Raw genomic sequence first — 20,954 nt, forward strand, 5'->3', positions numbered from 1 at the left:
CTTTTATATCTGTGGAAGGTCCAGGGTGGTAGAAAGAACTCTTGTCTGTTGGAGCTAGGTATGAATATTTCAATTGGCCACCTTGATTAGCATTTGATGGCCTGACAGTTTTTAGGTGTGGCTTGTTACTGCCTGGGAGATTCTTTGTTGAGAGGTGATTAGGTGTTCCTGATTGTTTCTTGTCTGGAGTTCCCCTGTGTTTCAGATTTGTTCTTTATTTACTGTCCTAATTTTAGAGGGTTTTTTTAAATACTGGTAGCCAGAATTTGTTTATTTTCATGGTTTCTTCATTTCTGTTGAAATGCTGCATTGTAGCCTGACTAATGACTAAGTACCAGGACACTATAGGACAGAAACATGACAATCAAAATAGTATTGAACCATTATAATTGTGCAGTATAGATGAAAGCCAGGGTTTTAGAACATAGAATCATAGGGTTGGAAGAAACCTCATGGGCTATCCAGTCCAACCCCTCCCCCCCCCCCCCCGGCCAGGAAAATTGCATTCAAAGCACCCCAACAGATGGCCACCCAGCCTCTGTTTAAGAGCCTCCAAAGAAGGAGTCTCCACCACCCCAGGGCAGAGAGTTCCACTGCTGAACAGCTCTCACAGTCAGGAAGTTCTTCCTAATGTTCAGGTGGAATCTCCTTCCTTGTAGTTTGAAGCCATTGTTCTGCGTCCTAGTCTCCAGGGAAGCAGAAAACTCCCTCCTCCCTATGACTTCCTCTCACATATTCATACATGGCTATCATGTCTCCTCTTAGCCTTCTCTTCTTTGCTACCACAAAGTTGTTTCAAGCTTTTAAAGATGTTGCAAAACTATGTTGTTTTGCTGTTGCAGACCTCCCAGCTGCCCTCTAAAGAAAGGAATGTTCATTAACATTTTTCCGACAATGCTGCATCTTAGAAGTCACACAGAGCCCAAGGAAGGAAAAGGGAAGCAGGCTTTTGAAAGAAGTGCAATGGTTTCAAAATAGGAAACAAAAGATTCTTAGACTCAGTGATGTTATGATTAAATAAAGTAGGTTAGTTATGGTTCTGGGGGGTAGGAGAACATTCAACATGTTTTGAGCACTGCCTCTGCTTTCTTTTCTGGTGTTTCGCCACTTTCTCCCCAATTGCTTCTCCCAAGGGCACTATAGCTGTTCAACACTCCTTCCAAAATGCATAGGATTAAAATGATAATATGTCAAAAGTAGTTTTCACTGTTACTGTGTTTGGATAAATGGATTTTATGAAAAAAGAGAAGATTACCAAGCACCACTTCTCCTTCATGTCATGTAATTTACTAGGTCATGGGAGGAAACAAGCTCCCCCCTCCCTTTACATATAATAACCACATATTGAGAGAAATGTTCCTATGAAGACTCTCAGGAGCCAGTGTGGTTTGGTGGTTTCAATGCTGGACTATGACTCTGGCGACCAGGGGTATGAATTCTTTATTGGCAATAAAAGCCTCTGGGTCACACACTCTCAGCCTCAGATAGATAATAGAAAACCTCTTCTGAATCAGAATCAAAAGGTATATGCTTTGCCTCAGAGAGTGGCTCCCAACCTTTGGTTGTCCAGGAGTTTTAGAGTCAAGCTCCCAGAATTCTTGATAACTTGGGCATGTTTGCTGAGGCCTCTGGGAGTTGAAATCTCAAACACCTGGAGGAACAAAGTTTGGGAACCAAAGATTTGGATTCCCTCAGTTTGGTTACTGACTAAAGAAGATAAACACCCAGTTTGTCCCAAAGGAGAGGGATGTCCTATGGGCCCACATTCTCACAACTGTGCTTCCTTGCCTCAATCTTTTGCACTTCATCCATCTGGAAGCAATGCCCAAAAGTTCTCTGAGGGCCCTTCTACAGAGCCCTATATCTCAAAATATCCAGGAAAAATTTTTCACGTTATCCGAGTGTGGATTCAAAGCAGATATTCTGTGATATAGGGCAGTGTAGAAGGGCCCTCTGTGAGGCCCCTTCTACACAGCTGAATAAAAATCACACATTATCTGTTTTGAATTGGAATATCTGATAGTGTGGACTCAGATAACCCACTTCAAAGCAGATATTGTCAAATTTTCCACCTTGATATCATCATCATCATCATCATGGAGCCCCGGTGGTGCAGAGGGTTAATTCAGCTGTGTGGAAGGGGGCCCAGCTCAAAGCAGATATTGTGGGAATTTCTCCCTTGATATTCTGTGATATAGGGCTGTGTGGAAGGGCCCTGAGAGAGTCCAAGCAGAGAGGGCAAAAGGCCCCACCCTTTGCTCTTCCAGGTGTTTAGATTTCAGCTCCCAGAATTCCTGAGAAATGGACAAGACAGCTGAGGCCTTTGGGAGTTGAAATCCAAAACACCTGGAGGACCAAAGGTTGGGAATCCTCAGTTCAGTTGCTGACTGAAAGAGAAAAACACCTGGTTTGGCTCAAAGGAGAAGGACCTTCTATTGGACCATATTCTCACAACTCTGTTTCCCTGCCTCAACCTTTTCCCAATTCACCCATTTGGAACAAAAGCCAAGCAGTCTTCCAAGTGAAGGAGAGAAAGGCCTTTCCAAACAGCCATAGAACCCAGCATATCAAGGCAGAAAACCCCACAATATCAGCTTTGAGCTGGGTTATCTGAGTCCACACTGCCATATATTCCTCAAAGCAGAAAATGTGGGATTTTATTCAGCGGTGTGGAAAGGGCTCCAGAATATCAAGGCAATTTTTTAAAAATAAAAATCTCACAATATCAGCTTTGAACTGGGTTATCTGAGTCCACGCTGCCATATATTCCACTTCAAAGCAGAAAATGTGGGATTTTATTTAGCTGTATGGAAGGGGCCCAAAAATATCAAGGCAGAAAATCCCACAATATCAGCTTTGAACTGGGTTATCTGAGTCCACACTGTCATATATTCCACTTCAAAGCAGAAATTGTTGGATTTTATTCAGGTGTGGAAGGGGGCCCTGAATATCAAGGGAGACGATCCCTCAGTATCAGCTTTGAACTGGGTTACCTGAGTTCACACTGCCATATATATAAGCTGCTCTGAGCAGGCCCGTAGCCAGGATTTCGTTTGGGGGGGGGGGGGTTCGGGGGGCCTGAGTTTCGGGGGGGGGGGGGGGCTGAGTCTGAGTGAAAGAGGGTCTAGCCTAGCAAACCTTTTGTATCATTACCCCAATACCCCCATGCATATGGGATATATTGAGTAGGGTGATCAGATCATGATATGAATAAACATAACAGTTTAAATAATGCACCAGTAAGGCCTTTTCGCAAACCACCATGAAACTTTTGGGGGGGGGGCTGAAGCCCCCCGAGCCCCCCGAGCCCCCCCCCCTCCGGCTACATGCCTGGCTCTGAGTCCCCTTCGGGGTGAGAAGGGCGGCATATAAATATTGTAAATAAATAAATAAAATAACTAAACATATTTTATTCAGCTGTGTGGAAAGAGCCCAGGAGGCTCCCAACCTTTGGTCTTCCAGGTGTTTTAGACTCCCGCTCCCAGAGCCCCTGACTAAGAGACAAGCTGGCGGAGGCCCCGGGAAACTGAAATCCCAAACACCTGGAGGACCAAAGGTTGGGATCCTCTCAACTCAGTAATTGACTGAAGGAGGAGAACACTAGGGTCGAGCCCTAGGAGAAGGGTGTTCGGTTGGCCTATGTTCTCAGAACTGTGGCCCCTTTGCCCAAAAGTTTTCCGAGGGAGGGGCCAGTCCGAGCGGAGAGCAAGCAAGGGCTCCCTGAGAGCTTTGTTTTGGGGGGCGAAGGGAACCCACGTTGAGGGATGAAGGCAAAGGAGAGGGAAGCGGAGGTGGACGAAGGAATGGAAGGCAGGCAGGCAGGCGCTGAGCCCCTGGGCCAGACGGGACGCGCTTGCTCCTTCCTCTCTCTGCGCGCTGGGCGAACAATGCCGGGGGGGGGGGGGAGGGGGGGAGAGAGGGGCGGGGGCCTAGGCGGGGAGGTGGGGCTGGCTGCAGCGGGCGACTCCGGCTCGCCAAGCGGCGGGGCGAAAGGCAGCCGTCCTTCCAGAGCGAGGCAGAGCCAGCGTCGGCTTCAGCTCGGAAACGGCAGCCCTTCGCTGAGCAGCAGCAGCTCCGCGTCAACTTGAGCGCCGCCTCCTCGGGAAAGTTGCCTCCGCTGCCATTGGGGAGCCTCATCGGGAGAAGAGAGAGGGCTGTCGGCCGGAGGGTTGCCTGCCTCCCCTTGCCTCGAGGTAAGGAAGGGCTCGGGTTGTTCTGGGCTTTCGAACAGAGCTGGGAAAGAGAAGCACCCCTCTCCCCGGCAGCCTCCCCGCACTTCTGCCCCAAATGCTCCTCTCCACGCAGCTTCCTCCGCCCAAGCGCCCTACCGATGCCCGGCTCTTGGACTCCACTCCTTCCTGCCATTTCTCTTGGTTGTAGCTGCTCGGGGGCTGCCCATGCCAACTTCGGGGCGGGAGACTCCCAGCGTCAGGGGCTTCTTCCTTCCCCAACCCTGGGGACTTGGCGCTTCTCCCTCCCAGGCGCGGCGTGGTTTCCCCTTCCCCTTTCAACACCCTTCTCCTTCGACCATGACTTCCACTGAATGCAGGGGCTCTGGCATGGGTCGCGGTGAGGGCGTCGGGGCACCTCGTTGGATTCCCCGAGTGCCCTTCTTTCGTGAGGTCTCCCTCCCTCCTGAGCCTCCAGTCCTGGCACTGTTGCATTCCCCCAAAGAGAAGGCTGTTTCCGAGCCCTTCTCTCGGCTTTGTTTTGGACTTTGCCTCCCGAGAAGCCTCCTCTTTCCTCCCAAACTTCTCCAGACGTCAAGCCTCGTGCTTCTCAGGCAGCATCCTTGGCGCCGCTTCCTTCCCCGACTTCTTTCTTAAGTTTCCCTTCAGCTTCCTGATCAACAGCACTGTTGATCAGATTTGAACTCATTCTGGTTTTCCTCCCAAAACCAGTTACCACCCTTCTCTTTCCCTAGTCTTGCGCTTCTTTTTCTCCAAGCCAAACTGATAGGATGTCCTCCTTCCCTCAGCCTGATGGAGATCTGGGCTGTTGTGAGTTTTCCGGGCTGTACGGACATGTTCCAGAAGCATTCCCTTCTGACGTTTCGCCTGCTTTTATGGCAGGCATCCTCAGAGGTTGTGAGGTCTGTTGGAAACTAGGAAAATGGGGTTTGCATATCTGTGGAATGTCTAGAGTGGGAGAAAGAACTCTTTTCTGTTGGAGGTAGGTTTTTTTTTTGTCATGTCAGGAGCAACTTGAGAAACTGCAAGTCGCTTCTGGTGTGAGAGAATTGGCCGTCTGCAAGGAGGTTGCCCAGGGGACACCTGGATGTTTTGATTGCATACCATCCTTGTTGGAGGCTTCTTGCATGGGGAGCTGGAGCTGATAGAGGGAGCTCATGTGCGCTCTCCCCAGATTTGAACCTGTGACCTGTTGGTCTTCAGTTCTGCCAACACAAGGGTTTAACGCACTATGCCATCAGGGCTGCAGTAGGTAGGTGTGAATGTAGCAGTTGGCCACCTTGTTTAGCATTTAGTGGCCTAGCAGTTCCAAGGTCTGGCTTCATATTGCCTAGGGGATGCCTGCCATAAATGCAGGCAAAATGTCAGGAGAGAGTGCTTCTGGAACATGGCCATATAGCCAGAAAAACTCACAACAACCCAGTGATTCTGGCCATGAAAGCCTTCCACAATATACTGATGGAGATCCTTTGGGCAACTTGCACTAGTTGTGGAGGCAAGCCAGACATGGGCTCCTGTCCTTTTGCGCTGACAGTGAGTGTCCTATGTGTCTATGTGGTGGTAATTGCATTTCACCATCTTTTGCACTGCTTTCTTGAACTGTTATTTGACTTTTTTGACTCTTTTTGTCTACCCCACCTGATGCATGCACAATTTAGTTCCATTAACATTTAGTTCCTTACCTGTTACTAGCTCAAAAGATATATATTCAAGAGTTTGGGTAATTCAAGCCAAACTCAGCCTGCAGCCAGTAATAAAACATCCCCATAGAGTTACAATCTCCGTGGGTGATCCCCTGTCCCATTACAGCACAGCCAGCCAAATACACATCATGCTGAACTTACTCTGTTGTCTTATCATCAGAGATCAGTTTCATGGGTTTGCTCTCTTTTGGAATCTCGCTCTGTTACTGCTTTGTGCTTTGTTGCTCTGCTGCTAACAGCGGGGAAGTAACCGAATATATTGGCTTCCTATAGAGTTACCAGGAGGACTTGGAACATTTGGGCACTTTTGAACTTGGAAAGTTTTTAATGAACCAGGTGGCAGAGTTGCTTGGCTTACCCATATGAATTGCATTCCTCAACATGTAATTTCACATTTGCTAATGTTCGAAAATAATGCTAGGAAGCAATCCTCTTGTAGTAGCTGTTTCCTGCTCTCGTAGCAACCAAACCATTATTTTGGCAAAGTCTTTGGTATGAATACTGTAAAATGTCCTTGTCTTCATTCATTCTCTGCTTGATTTTACATTTTCTCTGTTTCTCTTGCAACTCTTTCATGCTATACTTTGCAGGTGTGTTGAATTGTATCACCATTATCCCCAGCTCTTATAAGATCCCAACATCTGTAGGGCATCAGCTTATGCATTTTTGTGTATGCCAGGAGCGACTTGAGAAACTGCAAGTCGCTTCTGGTGTGAGAGAATTGGCCGTCTGCAAGGACATTGCCCAGGGGATGCCCAGATGTTTTACCATCCTGGGGGAAGCTTCTCTCATGTCCCCGCATGAGAAGCTGAAGCTGACAGCTGAAGCTCACCCCGCTCCCCAGATTCAAACCCCCAACCTTTCAGTCAGCAGTCCTGCTGGCACAAGGGTTTAACCCAGGCATGGGGAACCTTCGGCTCTCCAGGTGTGGTGGACTTCAACTCCCACAATTCCTTGAGACCAAGGTAAGCCTTTGGGGTGAATGCCGAGCCTCAAGGAATTGTGGGAGTTGAAGTCCACCACACCTGGAGAGCCGAAGGTTCCTGACCCCTGGTTTAACCCATTGTTATTTATTTATTTATTTACATCACTTATATCCCGCCCATATCAGCCTGCAGGCTTATGCATATCTTTGTGTTTGTTGCAGGATAAAAATTCTGTGAGTTTGGGCATCTGTCACTGAGGTTAAGAGAAGAGGCAAAGGATAAACATCTAAAAAAAATTATTCATGAGATTGGTAGGCCAATGAAATAGTTACCTTAAAGATGCTGAAACTTTCCCCTAATGGCTGTATTGCATATCCTACCTGGTAGTTGATTCAAGGAGTCCCCCGTGGCGCAGTGGGTTAAACTACTGAGTTGCTGAACTTGCTTACCAAAAGGCTGCACTTTCAGATCAAGGGAGTGGCGTGTGCTTCCACTGTTAGCCCCAGCTTCTGCCAACCTAGCAGTTCAAAAACATGCAAATGTTAGTATATCAATAGGTACCACTCTGGCGGGAAGGTAACAGCGCGCCGTGCAGTCATGCAGGCCACATGACCATGGAGGTGTCTACGGACAACACCGGCTCTTCGGCTTAGAAATGGAGATGAGCACCAACCCCCAGAGTTGGACACAACTTGACTTAATGTCAGGGGAAAACCTTTACCTTTTACCATTTGATTCAAACATGAAGAGAGGTGTGTGTTTGTATTGTACTTTAGGGTTCACATACCTCTGTTTTTGAAAGCGTCCATTAATTAAATAAGCACGTTGTTGTTATATTCCTTCAAATCATCTCCAACTTATTCTAAATTTTTCTCAGCAAGATTTGTTCTAAGTAGGTTTGCCATTGACACCTTCTGCAGTTGAGAGAGTGTGACTTGCTCAAGGTCAGTCAATAGGTTTCCATTCCATGGATGTTTTTTTTTTTAATGTAAGGAGCGACTTGAGAAACTGAAAGAATTGGCCATCTTCAAGAATGTTGCTCAGGGGACGCCCAAATGTTTTACCATCCTGTGGTAGGCTTCTCTCATGTGTCCACATGAGAAGCTGGAGCTGACAGACAGGAGCTCACCTCGTTCCCCAGATTTGAACTGCCGACCTTTAGGTCAGCAGTCCTGCTGGCACAAGGGTTCAGCCCATTGCACCACTGGAGGCTCCTCCATGAACAGTGTTTGGAATCCTTGTCTTAATCCAGTACTTAAACCAGCACACCATGCTGACTCTCTAGACTCCCTTTTATTAAACTCAAGGTTAACATGCTGGGGCAAAAGATTGTAGCCTTCTCCATAGTTCAGTTCTTCAAGAAAAGTTCTCTTAAAAAGAAATAGAACAAAGGAATGGTTAAACATTTGATTCGCAGCTTTTTATCTGATATGAAACACTTGAAGAATGACAATGCTGTGCTCTTTTTTCTGCACAATAGAGATGTTCGCCTGATATCGATCCCTTATAACTTGTGTGATTCTGACTATTCAGAAAATATAATAAGAAAAAAACAGTGCAGTTAATGTTTAGAGTCCTAGGGATGGTATACAGAGAATTATATGTTGATTCAAAAGATAGGACTGTCATTTCTTTGTGATGCTTTTGGTTTATTATATTTTGGTATCTGATGATATGCCTGATCAGAGGCATTATTGATAGAGACATTCACATCTATGGGTTCTAGTGCATTGTTTTCTTGGTAGATCAGTCAGGTTTAGTAGAAGACATTGAAATATTGGGTTGTTGTGAGTTTTCAGGGCTGTATGGTCATGTTCCAGAAGCATTCTCTCCTGACGTTTTGCCTGCATCTATGGCAGGCATCCTTAGAGGTTGCAAGGTCTGTTGGAAACTAGGAAAATTGGGTTTATATATCTGTAGAATGCCCAGGGTGGGAGAAAGAGTTCTTGTCTATTTGAGGTAGGAGTGAATGTTTCAGTTAGCCAATTACACTCCACGTAAGCTAAGCCAAAGAAAGAGTTAACTACCATTATAATAGCTAATTCAAAGTATTTTTTTAAACTTTGTAACTGTTGTTATTATTCAAAGTAAGACTTGAAAAAACAATAACTAACAAATCAGAATAGTACAAAGTGCTGGTCTTTTGGGTTTTTTTTAATCATGTTGGAAGCGACTTGAGAAACTGCAAGTCGCTTCTGGTGCGAGAGAATTGGCTGTCTGCAGAGACATTGCCCAGGACACACCCAGATGTGTTACTATCCTGTGGAAGGCTTCTCTCATGTCTCTGCATGGGCAGCTGGAGCTGACAGATGGGAGCTCACCCCATTTTGCGGATTCAAACCGCCAACCTTCAGGTCAGCAGTTCAGCCAGATCAAGAGTTTAACCCATTGTACCACCGCGGCTCCTAAAAATAAGTTAGGGTTCTCTTACCATAACCAAACAACTATCCGCATACTGACCCCTGATTTTGAAATAAATATGCTTTTGTATAGGTTTATCTCAGTCTTGAAGACTGAGTATTTCAGTTCTCGTCAATCCAATGTACAACAACTCTTAGCCACGATTAATGCTGATCCTATTTTTTTCCTAGCTTTGTCAGCATAGTTAAAACCATGATTTTGTGTGCTAAGCCAATTCATATGTACAAAAAATGTTTATAGAGGAAACAGCTTTTTACACCTCTCAAATTAGAGAGGTCAAAAATCTGCTTATCATAGCTGATAGGCTGGAATCAGCATGTGGCAATAATCTCAATGTTGGATTATAACTCTGGAGAGCAGAGCTTGAAACTCCATTTAGCCATGAGAACCTACTGGATTACCGTGGGCAACTCACTCTTAGTCTTAGAAGACATTAGGATAAGTTTGCCTTATTTATTTATTTATCTTGTCAGGAGTGAACCAAACAGTTGTATTGCATTAAAACAAACAAACAAACAAACAAAACACAACGTTTGCGAACTTGGTAGTTGATTAAATGTCCTTTGACCAGGAGCTGGCCCTTGGAGTGCCTCTGATGTTGCTATAAGAAGGTCCTTCATTGTGCATGTAGCAGGGCCTTATTAAGGTACATGGCTAAGTTCCTGTGGGATCACTACCATGTGTGTTTTAAGAGAAAAAGACTCATCCTAGTTTATTACAATCTATAGGCTGAATAATTGGGGTCAACAAGTTTTGGGCTACTCCCAAATGGGTATAACTGGGGAGAAATTGTTGTATGTCTTTGGGCTTACTGAATGTTTGCCTCTGAGCTTACTTGGCATAAGCTCCTGGCTTGTAGCCAAGTTTGTCTTCTATGCTCGTCTCCATGAACAATAAATGAAGATTGGGAGAAGACATATTTTCTGATGGAAAGCATTACATTAATTGAATGCAAGGACCATACGTGAGTTTGCTACTCCAAAGCAACTGTGACTGTATTATTACTAGAAAGTTTGTGTTGAAGCTGTTGTTATTTCCATGAACTCTGCTGCACAAGAGTAAAGTTTAAGTTTTGCTTTTCTTCTACTTGTGTTGCTTTTTTTTTTAATAAACAAAGGACTAATCTTCTGCTGGTCTGCATGCATTGTCAAACCATAACATGCCTTAGGGCAGTGGTCCTCAACCTGTGGGTCCCCAGATGTTTTGGCCGTCAACTCCCAGAAATCCCAGCCAGTTTACAGGCTGTTAGGATTTCTGGAAGTTGAAGGCCAAAACATCTGGGGACCCACAGGTTGAGAACCACTGCCTTAGGGTCACCATAAGCTGGGAACGACCTAAGGGCACAGAAGCAACAAAACCAATAACATACGGCATCAGGCATGTAGCCGGGGACGGGACGGGACGGGACGGGACGGGACGGGACTTGAGGGGCTTCAGCCCCCCCCCCCCTGAAATTCTCATGGTGGTCCACGAGAAGGCCTTACTGGTACATTATTTAAACTTATGTTTATTCATATCATGATCTGATCACCATGCTCAATATATCCCATATGCATGGGGGTATTGGGGTAATGATACAAAAGGTTTGCTAGGGTATACCCTCTTTCACTCAGACTCAGCCCCCCCCCCCCCCCAAATCAAACTCAGATCCCCCCGAATCAAAATCCTGGCTACGGGCCTGTATTGCTAAGTTGTGATTATATAGACCATGGTTTGAAAAAAACATATAGGACCAAGTTTTCAGGCTTTTTTTTGTATTCAGTGTCTACCCATAGTCAAGGTAGCAGTGGAGGGATGGAAACTTTCTCAAGGTTTGTCCCTAAGTTCCAACCCTTGGGTTCCTCTTACCTATTTACCTTTATGATTCTTCCTGGGTCTGGTACTCAGGCCTCAAGATTATATTATCCCAGACAAGTGACTGTATTGGTCAGTGGGTTCTGTGTAGGAAAATGTGACCAGTATTCCCTTTCAGATTTTAAAATCTTTGAAGACTGCTCGGAACAGTCGGCAGGCAGGTTGCTTACTGGAGCGGCATACAAGGAGCATACAAATTCTCTGTTACACTAGCTCCACTGGTTGTCGATCAGCTTCCGAGCACAATTCAAAGTGCTGGTTTTAACCTTTAAAGCCCTAAACGGTTCTGGCCCAGACTACCTGTCTGAACGCATCTCCTGTTATGAACCATCACGAAGTTTAAGATCTTCAGGAGAGGCCCTGCTCTCGATCCCACCACCATCCACAAACATGGCTGGTGGGGATGAGAGATAGGGCCTTCTCAGCAGTGGAACTCTCTCCCCAGGGACATCAGGTTGGCCACCTCCCTCCTGTCCTTTAGAAGAAAATTGAAGACTTGGCTTTGGGACCAGGCATTTGATTAGTGGACAGCAGCAATTGGAAAGAAGACTTGGATATTGCAACATTGAATTAACCCCAGACTTGGATTTGGTTTTAACTGGCATGACTAATCTATTGTTTTAATGAATTGTTTTTAATGTTTTAATGTATTTCTTGACTATTTATATTTTGATAGCATTGTATGGTGCTTATGTGAGGCCGCCCTGAGTCCCCCCTTGGGTAAAAGTGCATGAAATAAATAAATAAATAAATGTAAATGGTCAGAAACTTGTAGAAAACAGTAAATATTTATTATGACTCATGAGCTAAACAAAAAATCCTGAAGCACTCTTCACATTCCCAGCTTGCAAAATTATCTCCATATCTTCAACCTGTTTGTCTCTTAAGTCATACATAACCTTTCCCCTCTGGGCCCCCGTTTGCAACAAGACACAAGGTTCTGAGCAGGCTTGCCCACCTTCTCATTTCACAAGTGATTCGGTAAAGCAAATGATAGTTACTCGTTGTCCCAAGTTCAGTTATACTGTAATGACAAACTGTAAGTTTCCAGTATCAATAAGCCAGGAAGAGCCATATTTTTCTCTCACCTTTGACACTACTTTGCATGTTAGAACTGAAGTTCAGAAGTTTCTCTTCCCATCTGGGATGTCATCGTTTGTTTGACTTGTAATTAAAAAGAACAAACTAGGATCGAAAACTATGGTACAGTCCAGCTCATCATCACTTAGTTATAATAGTTTTATTTTAAAAAACCCAAAACCACAGTTCTTCCAGTTTTGATAGCATAGGAAAATGTGGTTTGTTTAAAAGGTTCTGTCTTCCACGGTCCAATAGAAGAATGTATTGGGGAATCAATGGCATGCTCATCTAAAATGAGCCATGGTTTTCTATTAGATTTAAATTAGTCCAAGAATTTTTTTTAGGACACAGTCAGAAAAGAAGCCTTTTAAAATGGTTTGTGGATAGAACCAAGCTTGTATTCCTATAGCTAGAAACATCTAATTCTTAATGTTGGAAACTATTCATACATTTTTGCCTTAAAGATCGAGTTTCAACTTGATTTTCCTCTGAGTACTTTTATACTCGCGGTAATTATTCAGATGTTTGGTCCCTAGAAGGCAGTTAATATTTCAGTATTTATTGATGCTAAAGTGCTGTTTATATTGGACACTGCTGATGTACTGTAAAACATAATTACTATAAAATGGAACAACTATTTAATAGAAATGAGATGGGGGAAGTGGAGGAAGAAAACAAACCTTGGCTTTCTAATACATTCCAGTCTGTCTGCACAGTAAAACTGCTCATTTTGATACAACTTCAAAATGATCTTGACAGAATATTCTTTCAATTTAGCAGTTACTTGTAAGCTATCCAAAATAGCGTTGTGTTTGTGTGGGGGTGGGGTTAAGTTTGCAAAATACACATATAAAGAAGTCTGTTTATGTATAAATATGTTCCCTTAAGTAAGAGTATTTTTAATGAATTATTTTTATCATTTTATAAATTGTAAAAATGGAGGCACATCTGCAGCTAAAGAATGAAGGGGAAAGCAGATGAAGATTATGGGAAGTGGGTTGGGAGATACAGCCATGCATAGGGAAACACATGTGTTCATGAGCAGTTGTGTACACAAACCTAGGATGTAAATACTTCATCTTACCATGTGCAAAACAAAGGTGTAGTTCAAATTTTCTCTCCAGTGGGTGAAATTATGGAAGGTTTTATACACTTTTGTTGTAAAAAAAAAGGAAAACACTTGGGTTTGCTCCAAAACCAACGTTTTTGTACATAAAATAGTGTATTCTGTGCAAATAATACTAATAATCATAACAAGACTTAATTTATATTCTGCCCTTTTCCCCGGTGGGGGATGGGACTCAGAGCGGATTACGATTATAGTGTAAACAGATATTGTCAAACATTCAATGCCTTGTTTCAACACAATGAGACACACAAACGAAGGCAGAGGCTTCTCCTTTCATTTCCGGCTTTGGAGGCATTGCTCATCTCTGGCTCTGGAGGAGATGCTGTTCTCTATTTCCAAACCAAGGAGCCTGCATTGTCACCACCTGATTGTGTGGCCAGCATGACTGCTTGGAGCATCTTATGCCTTTGCTGCCAAAGCAGCACCTGTTTATCTACTCAGGTTGCTAGGTTGGTAGGAGCTGGGCAAACAGTGGGAGCACACCCCGTCCTGAGGATTCAAACTGCCAACTATTCATGTCAGCGGTTCAGCAGTGCAATGGTTTAACCCATTGCACCACAGTGAGCCATAATTGCAAAATGCAACATTTTCTGAATATTGATTATTTGGACATTCAGTGGTTTTTTTTTTTTGTGCAAATGAATTTTAACAAAACAGTCCCCATCCACAAAAAACCTAGAGCTCTACACATTTTCTTGCAGTGTCTTGATCTATTGAGACATTCTTTCACATCAAGGGGGGAGAAAATGTATGAACCCCAAACACAAACATACAAGTGCTCCTCATCTCAATGTATAGAGATTGGGAAGCTAAAGCTCTTTCTGCCCACTCTGTGTGATCATTTTGAGTCTCCCTCTGCAATTCAGTTAGAGAGAAGAGATGTATGAATTAATGGAGATGGCTGTGAATAGAAATGACTTTCCCCATGGGGCAGCTTTCCATTTAATAATAATATATAATATAATAATAATAACTGTATTTTTATACCCCGCCTCCATCTCCTCGAAGGGACTTGGGCAGCTTACAAAGGGACATGCCCAAACAAACAGGTTAAAATAAGCATTGAAAAACAATCTATATCAAACATCAATAAACATAAAATCAGGGCAACATTATAAAAACAATTAAAAGCAATATCATGGCTGAGCAAATAAAGTGCTGGGTTCCTTGCAGCCCATCAAACCGCTGGAGAGCTGTATTGGGAATGGGGTGGGGAGTGGTAGGGATGGTAGTGACCATGTAGATAGATATCAGGACTGGTACCAATCAGGCCTTCAAGTTCCACCTAAAAGCTGCAGATTGCCCATACCATGTATAGATTCAGAAATGGCTTGCCTTTTATGGTCTTCAGTCCTACAATTCTTTTTCTGACTGTTTTAACTGTCCCCCTCTGAATTATTTTTAAGGAATGTTTTTAGTTTGTTTAAAATCTTTTTTTAATCTATTGTGTCCTACTGGGATGAAAATACTTTAAACAAAGAAAACAAATAACTGACATTGGATAAACAGGACCTTAAATACAGTCTTATAAAACAAATAATTCCAGGTCTCAGATGTAAAGTCTGACCTGGTTTGTGTCCATGTGCTAAATGAAGTATGTATTAAAAATCTTCCTGGTTCAAGGAGAGTTTGAATATTTTGAGACCATTTTTTTTTGCATTAGCCTAATTATGCAAATTTTAAACCATAACTCCAGATTTGTTGCATGGATGATAAAAAAGGAGACTCGTTTGATGGGTTATCTGTATCTTTATGAGTCATCAGTATATTTGTCGTTTTGTACTTTTTGTGAGTGCTTGCTTTGTGATAGTGGGACTTTAAGTCATTTCCAACTCATGGCAACCTTATCATTGTGTTTTCTTGGCAAGATTTGTTCAGATGAGATTTGCCTCTAAGAGAATATGACTTGCTGAACATCGCCCAGTTGTTTTCCATGGCCGAGCAGGGATTTTAACCTTGGTCTCCATGGTTGCAGTCCATTGCTGAAAGTACTACACCACACTGAATCTCATGTGCTGGCTTTGGTTTACAAAAAGAAAAGATGCTAGAGATATTTTTTGGGCAATTTGTTTGCACTCCACTGTGAAGGAAAGTGCTTGATGTCTTGCTCTTGCAACAGAGGGAAGGACTCCTGTGTCTGTTGGAGAATCTTCAATAGGCTGTCATGCTGTGTCAAGACTGCTTATCTCAAACATAAACAAGACATTGGCAGAATTTCTTCACATCTCCATCCATGCATCAAATGAACTGATGTAATGAGGGATAATGGTTCTGAATGTTAGGCTTCAGGAGTCATTTGAAAACTTATGTGACATAGTGCCTGGAGTGACATTAGTCAGTAAATATATCGCTTCAAGGTCTTGTAAGGAGCACAGCACACAACAATTAAATATTCTAGGAAGGTTACATTGGAAAAGGGCCATTAGAAGGAGGGGCATTAAAAAACAGAGTTCAAGTGTTTCAGTTTAGGCTTCATAAAACATATTGGCAGAAGGCCTCCCACTGCCCATTTTGTCCTGTCTGTGTTTTTTAATAGTCAGGAATAAAATACAACTTTTTCAAATCATGGAAGTGCTGGTTTTGAAAGATGGCTCCCCACCCCAACATCATTCATCCTAAGATGATATCATTTTTGGCTTGTTGTTTTGTGTTAATGTTTTTGGGATGGGAAAAAGAGGAGAGAAAAATGTAGCATGATTGTGAAATTGCTGACCAGTCATACATTTCCTGCCAAGTTCTATAACTGTATGTTTAGTTGAAAAATAATACTGACTACATATTGTGCTGTACCTCTGATTTAAGTAGATGAAAAGCTATATCAAAAGGAGTGGAACAACCTAAAATGGGAACAAATCTTGTTTTAATTTCAGGGGAGCAATGTCTAAATCCCTATAGTTGACATCCCTCAACAACCTACTGTTTTTCTTCATTGAGAAATCATAGAATCATGGAGTTGGAAGAGACCTTGTGGGCCATCCAGTACAATACCCTGCCAAGAAGCAGGGAAATTGCATTCAAAGCACCCCAACAGATGGCCATACAGCCTATGTTTAAAAGCCTCCAAAGAAGGAGCCCCCACCACACTCCGGGGCAGAGAGTTCCACTGCTGAACAGCTCTAAAAGTTAGGAAGTTCTTCCTCATGTTCAGGTGGAATCTCCTTTCCTGTAGTTTGAAGCCTTTCTTCTGCATGCCAGTCTCCAGGGCAGCAGAAAACAAGCTTGCTCCCTCCTCCCTATGACTTCCCCTCACATATTTATACATGGCCAAAGGTCGCAGGTTCGAATCCAGGGAGCAGCATGAGCTCCCACTGTCAGCTCCAGCTTCTGCCAACCTAGCAGTTCAAAAACATGCAAATGTGAGTAGATCAATAGGTTCCACTCCGATGGGAAGGTAATGGTGCTCCATGCAGTCATGCCGTCCACATGACCTTGGAAGTGTCAATGGACAATGCCAGCTCTTCGGCTTAGAAATGGAGATGAGCACCAATCCCCAGAGTTGGACACGACTGGATTTAATGTCAGGGGACAACCTTTACCTTTATCATGTCTCCTTTCAGCCTTCTCTTCTGCAGGCTAAACATGCCCAGCTCTTTAAGCTGCTCCTCATAGGGCTTGTTCTCCAGACCCTTGATTATTTTAGTAATGTTTAATTCCTTAGATCAGTAATGTCACTCTTCTAACTCATAATTCAGCTTATGCAATAGGTAAACAGGTAGCTGGGAAGGATTTGAAATAAGATTTTTTTTTTAAAATGGAACTGTTCCTAGTAAACAGATGAATAGTTGTTTTTTGCAGCTTCGTTCTGCCACTTAGTCTGCCAATTTGCTATTTTTCACGCATAAGAAAGAAAACTGGCATTCTGATTTTCTGTCGCAATTTTTCCAAAATTAGCTTCTGGACCTTTAGTTCTGCCAGAGTTAGTATGCTTCAAACACAAAAATGTTTTTGTTTCTTTATAAATATATATGTTGGGCTGTGGGTTATGAAAGCAGGAGTTCATTTTAGGATATGACTGTAGTGGCTGCATATGAGCTCTCTGAGCTGTCTATTTGCATTCAGATTCAAATGTGATTCTTACAACTTGACTGCCCTTAAGTCTTATGGAGCCACCGAATGAAAACATGGAAAAACATACTGCTTGCCTTTCTGTTTCTGGTTTCCTTTCTTCCATCAGGGTAAGACTTAAGCTTCCACCCCTCCTTGTTGCCAGATAACAGGATTCTTCCATCGTTAAGCAGTGTGGGTTACATTGTGGTAGCACTTAACTTGATGCTATTAAAAACAAAACAAGCTCTTCCCACCCTTCCTCTCCTCCCTGTTTCTGGCACTTGGAGGGATGACATTTCACCAGCAAACACTTGCCCAATTTAAAAACACACACAGAGTTCGAAGACCATATGTGCAGATAATGAGTTTAAGCTGATAAATAGCTAACAGATTTCCTTCAAATAAAGATCTCTGTACCAAAAAGATCTATTTTACTTCAAAATAAATAATCATATTTTCCTGCCTTATTTGATTATCTCTAGGCCTGCCTTTTCTCAACATGTTCTAGAAAAAATAGGGAAAGCCACATTTGATTAATAATAGAGCTGGTGGGTGTTCTGCATGGCTAGGTCTCTTCCAACTCTATGATTCTATGAGAGAAGCACAAAATGCTGTTAGACTTCAGCTACAAGAAGACTCAGTCTTTATAATCAATTGTAAGGCATTCTGAGAGCTGAAGTACAACCAACATTGGAGATATTTATGGTTGAGAACCCATTCTCTAAGGGTACTTCCAGATAGCACTAAATCACGGGTTTTCAACAGGAGCAGAAAATCCTGGGACTTCAGAACCCATTCTCTAAGGGTACATCCAGACAGCACTAAATCACGGTTCCACATACAGACCTGTTGGTTCTGGGATTTCTGCTTCCGTTTTCCAGACTTGATGCTTTGTTGTGAGATTTAGAGGCTCCCAAGATGGTTTCTGTGGGACTTGTACCAGAAACTTTGACAGTTTTTTTAAAAAAAACTATCAAGATGCGGATATGCGGAGAATCACTGTAGCGAACCACTGCAAAAGTTCCATTCTTTGTCCTGGCCAAAGGAACTGTGCCCTCTAGATGTTTCATGAAGTATCTGCCACACAAACAATGTTTATGGTGTAGGACAACTTCTGCCCAAAACAGTACTACACAATCAAACAGGAACACACACTTTCAGATCAGGAATATAACTTTGTCATTATTGACACCTTTTAGAGCCTGGCCTCTTGGTCGTCTGACCAAGATTTGGTTGTGTACTTGTGGCATCAAACAACAGGGTGCTGTTCCTGGATTATACATGGCTGTTCCTGATCACTCTTCGTGTGAAAAGATGTACAATGTTGACTAGGGGGGCCACAACTTTGATCAGGCCAGAGAAAATGTGACCTCCACACATTTCATAAAGTTTCTGGCATGCAAACAAAGTTTTCACTTTCCACTCAACTGTCACCTTATTTTTAGGAACTGAACAATCAGGAACAAATATTTTAAACTTGGGAACAAACCTAGATAAAAAATCCCATGATTTCTGATTGCAGGGATATACAGACATTCAAAGATGCTGATATTTGGCTCAAAACCACGATATTCCCACACCTGGAAATCTCACGTTTTTTGCTTTTTGTAGTGGTTGCTTCCACGTTTATAGGGAACGGCATCTGGCCACCCTCCTGTTTGCTGTGGAAGCTCCTGGGATATAGGTACTGTCTGGATGGGCCCTAAGTCTCTTACATTTTGTGGTATACAGTGTACTCTATAGAAATCTAGTTTACCCTCATGGATAGATTTCAGTGATATTCTTCTTCTGGTGGAATTTCTTTCATTTGTGGAATGACGGAAGGGGCATTTTCCTCTCTGCTGTTCCTGGATATTTTCAGAATCTGCTCTGGAGATTTGGAGGACCTTCTAAAGATAACCGGGAGGATTTCAGGAGGGAGAGAAGAGAAAATATTTTCATTCAATCGAAGGGCATTGGATTCAATACTGGATTGAATACTGTAATCTTTTACAAGACAAGTAAACTCTTGGAACACAATGTAATTCTTGGCTTGGATAAGGGTAGGGGTTTCTTCCACACAGACATTTCATTAGTACCAGAGTGATCTTTGCCACTCAACTAAATCCTAACATTCTGAATCTGCACAGATCCTTTGGTGGTGATCTGTTAGTACTCAGTTTCTGGGTAAATTTTGCCAAAATGTCTCAGCCACTTAATGAGATGGATCTCATGGATCTCATCATGTTTATCTAGGCAAGTCTACCAGTATGTACTTTGGCTGAGAAATCAGCAGCACACATTTCTCTTTTTTCTTTTCCATGAAACTCATGTGTTATTACTTAAATCGGGATACCCCGAAAAAGCCACATTTTCAGAACTGGCATGCTGCCATTCTGTAGGTTTGGTGTATTTCCTACAAATAACATAATATAGATACAGCCATGTGGCGTGGTGTTTTTGCTACCACTTATAAAATTCTGATAGCACTTAACTGTCACACATCAAAGCTTTTTTTGTTAAAAAGCAAATACAGTAAGTATTTCAATAATTTTAAAAGGTGTAAAAATTCAACAGATGGATCAAGGTTGTAAAAATGTGTGTAATTATAGGGTCAAAATAGCCTTATTATATCTGGGAATTGTAACAAAAATGACATCATCTGCCCATAAGACGAAGGTATGAGTAGGCTTGTGGAAACTCCAAAGTTTTTTTTTTTTACACATTTTGATACATAGAATATTTTTTTTCTGGTTGAACAGCACAAAGATACATAGAATCATAGAGCTGGAAGAGACCTCATGGGCTATCCAGTCCAAACCCCTGCCAAGAAGCAGGAAAATCACATTCAAAGCATCCCCGACAGATGGCCATGTGGACATTGGGAATTCATTTAAGACAGGGGAAACTCAGCTGAATTGGGACATGCATTTTTGTGTCCTTGGGGGGAAATGCTGTTGGGGGGGTAGGGGTGGGGAATCAAACAGAACCATGGCCCTGTGAACACATTTTATATACACTATATGTAAGTGGTAAAGTGATTAGTGGCAAAAAGGTTGATTGCCCAATTTCAGATGCTAGCATACCTCAGTTAAAAATCTTGACAAAATAAGCTTTTTACAATGTTTTTTTTTAAAATGACTGCCCGGCCCTGTCCATTTCCTCCCTTTCTTCTGCTTAGTTTGATTATTTTTACCAGCGTTGGGAATGGGAGTATATTGGAGGAGAGTTGGAGAAACACATATTTATTTGCAATAAACAGTGCAGTAAAGCTGGAGTGGAGAAAGAATGGGATTCTGCTATAGCTGGATGCAGACTGTTGTAGTTACATGAGTCTGCATCCAGAATCTCTTGCTAAGACCACCAGGACTGAAATGATGATCCTCCGCCATCAATTTTACTGGACTGGCCATGTTGTCTGAATGCCTGATCACCATCTCCCTAAACAGTTACTGTAGTCTCAACCCAAGAACAAAAAATGAAATGTTGGTGGACAGGAAAGAGTGATTAAAGAGGGCTTAAAGATAACCTTAAACACTCTGGCATAAACACTGAGAACTGGGAAGCCTGGCCCTTGAGCATTTGAACTGGAGGTCAGCTGTAACCAATGATGCTGTGGATTTTG

General features: G+C 42.8%; 1 protein-coding gene across 10 annotated transcripts in view; it reads left to right on the plus strand.

Annotated features, from left to right (window-relative positions):
* Positions 1–3,969: 3,969 nt before the first annotated feature.
* TSPAN18 (tetraspanin 18) overlaps positions 3,970–20,954 on the plus strand; it is a 205,032-nt gene continuing 188,047 nt past the window's right edge. For all 10 annotated transcript variants that reach the window (XM_060764248.2, XM_060764238.2, XM_060764222.2 and 7 more), the window contains exon 1: positions 3,970–4,193. The gene's annotated coding sequence lies outside the window, so the exon portion shown is untranslated. The remainder of the gene's footprint in view (positions 4,194–20,954) is intronic.

The sequence above is a fragment of the Anolis sagrei genome, chromosome 1 (assembly GCF_037176765.1).
Source record: "Anolis sagrei isolate rAnoSag1 chromosome 1, rAnoSag1.mat, whole genome shotgun sequence".
NCBI classification, from domain to species: Eukaryota; Metazoa; Chordata; class Lepidosauria; order Squamata; family Dactyloidae; genus Anolis; species Anolis sagrei.